This window comes from Parasteatoda tepidariorum, chromosome 5 (genome assembly GCF_043381705.1).
Source record: "Parasteatoda tepidariorum isolate YZ-2023 chromosome 5, CAS_Ptep_4.0, whole genome shotgun sequence".
Classification (NCBI taxonomy): Eukaryota; Metazoa; Arthropoda; class Arachnida; order Araneae; family Theridiidae; genus Parasteatoda; species Parasteatoda tepidariorum.
Window position 1 is genome coordinate 23,570,777 of NC_092208.1, and position 3,043 is coordinate 23,573,819.

Genomic DNA, 3,043 nt, shown 5'->3' on the forward strand with positions numbered 1-3,043 from the left:
GATTGGTTAATCGACATTCACTTAGTTTATGATTGTTTAATGATCATCTTTCTTCATTAAGAAGATTTTCCTTCTATGAAGAGTTTTCCTTATTATGAAGAATATCTGTGAATCTATCTTAAGAGTGATTAAGTACAGAGGTTATAAACTAGGTGTGAACGTAAAGGATGTCATTAGGATTTAAAAAAGCATAACAAGCCGTGGCCAGAAATGTCCTCATACTCAACTGGGGTGGGGGGAGATGAAGAAAAAGAAAGAAATTTACCATTTTTGAAGCCAATCATGCTTAATTTTTGTTATCAAGTACTTATTAAAATAAAAAATAAGCTGTGTTAAACGCAAAATTAATGGAACCAGTTTGTTTATGAAAAAAGCAAAAACTTGCCAAATTATTATGAATTCAAAATATGCATAATTGATTTTGGTACGTATTAGTTAAAATAAAAATTCAAAAACAAGCGAAGTACTCTATGTACGAAATTAATGGAAAAAATATTCTAATTTGTTTAGGAGGAAAGAGTAAAATCTCCATACTACCTTTGATGCCAATGATGCTTATTTAATTTTGGAGACAGGCAATACTGGTATTTTGGTAATTCGTGCAATTTTAATAGGTACCAAATATGCTAATATAAGTAGTATTTAACGATTTAATTTGTGAATTTAACGTATAACCAAATAGACACATAGGTACAAAATATATTTCATTAGTACATTTGGTAGCTATTAAAACTTTACCAGTATTGTGCAATTTTAATAGAGATAGTGCGGAAAGAGAGGGGATTTTTGGCCTCTCTAAAGGTCTGGTTTCTTAGGACAAGCGCCTTATCTGGGCGTCAGCGGGACGTCAACGTTGCGCTGACGCCAACAAAATACTGGTTTGTTAGATCAAGGCCTGGTTTCTTAGAACTAGCGCCTTATCTGGGCGTCAGCGGAAAGTTGACGTAGAGCTGACGCCAAAAAAATACTTTTTTGTTAGCTCAGCGTGAGCAGTCGGTCCAACGCAGACATTATCTCTCATTGCGCATGCGTTAATAACGTAAACAAATATTTATTTTGAATTTGTATTGATTTTGTTATTGTCGACCAGTGTTTTAGAGAACAAATAATGACTTTGTCCAAGAAAAAACACATTATAGCTGAGCTAAATGAAGAGTGCTATGTTTAATGAAGAAGCTATGTTTAATGTCAAAATCAAAATCTTGGCTGATTTCAATGTGCTGTTGGATGTTGTCCGCCATTGCTTCTGTGGTTAACGTCACGTTGTAATTCAACTGCAGTTGAGTTGGACGGCAATTGTAGTTCAAGATGAGCGTTCGATGACGTATACTATCAAACTCACAAATGGACCAATCAGAGGTTAGCGCTGATTTCCAGCTGACGGCGTCCATGACTTTTGTGTACCCTTTCTAAATTTTTCGTTACGCTGTGTGCCACTAATAAAAAAAGGAATTTATTTTTTACTGTAATAAAATTGCACAAAAGTTAAAAATCACAACTGCTCCTGACACCAATAATTATTAACTGTTAACTCTGTTAAAAATAGCCAATAGAAAAATACGTAATCGTACATTTTCATGGCTAGCTTTGTTTTTAAATAAAAAAATTTGAAATTTTCGTTTGCTGCAAGATATTTCGCGTAAGAACGCTTACCCCTACTAAACTGTTCCCGTACCCCTGGGGGTACGCGTACCATACTTTGGGAAACACTGCTCTAAGGGAATAAGTACCGGGAAAAATCGTTTGACTGTGGCTAATTTTGACTATCATCAGTTGGCAAGCAACGACATCATGACAAATGAAATTATTATTGTTATTATTGTTTATTTTTACAATTATTGTTTATTCCGATGGAATAAACTACAAAAACTTGTTTTACTTAACTTAATTACGTGAATATGCCAGGAAGGACAAAAAAATAATAAATTTTAAAAAAGGAATTATTATTTTAGCTTTACTCATTGTGTTGTTATAGGTCTTTAAATTTAGTGCATGATATCGTAGTGTTGCTCAGTACTTAAATATAGATTAACTTTTTTTCACCCCGTATGAAAAACGTGCATTTAGTTAAGTTTTTCTAAGTTATTCGGGAGATTATTTTTCTCTATAAATGTTGCTGTTGTCGACGGCCATTAAAGCAGAGGGGCTACGATTGTTCTTGTTTTTCAGTGGGATCATCTATTGCCGAGAATTCGACTTCCGCCACACCCATACGGCACGCCCGTTTATAGGGTGGACCCATGCATACATCCATTCATTCGTCCACAGACCGTGATTTTGTCCTTAACCAGAGAACGATCTATCTCCAATTCAATGCCCCCAGGGGTATTGATTTGTTATGGGGACATGGAGGACTTCCTGAGCCAACTGATTTAACGTGCACCAGTCACCATTTGCTACATGAGCTGGCTGGATTTGAGCACCCGTTCTCACAAACGTAGGTTCAGCTCATTGCCAACTAGGCTATCCCGGCCTTTCTCTATAAATTAAAAAATCATATAAGTTGCAGCTATTTTGGGTGTTCAAGTTAACGCTATAATTTGTTTTGCTGCACAAAAATTATAACAAAACTTTACAATAACAATTATAACAAAAAAAATATGCACTTTACTTAAAAAAGAGAAACATTAGATATTGCCAGTTATAAATATTAACCTCTACGTCGACTCAAAAGAACTAAAAACGGCTTCCAATTTAGACTGTTTTATAATAAAAAGATATCGTTAAACATTGTTAAAAATTAAAATTCCTTTTCTTTATTTACTTCCTATTGTGTCACACATTTTACATTTTTAGCTTTATTTTTTTTTAAAACAAAGGTAATTTTTATTTAATGCAAAGTATCTAAGTACAGTCGGCAAAAAAAAAAAGATATCACCCTGAATAATTTTCGTTCTAATGATCGGATTTTCACGAACTAAGTGTTAATCTTAATGGTTCCTGGGGGTGACCTCAAATATGCTAATTAATTAGTGCTAACTATTAATTAAGTTACGAAATCAGACACAAAAACGTACTTTCTCTGAATAAACATATATTTTTT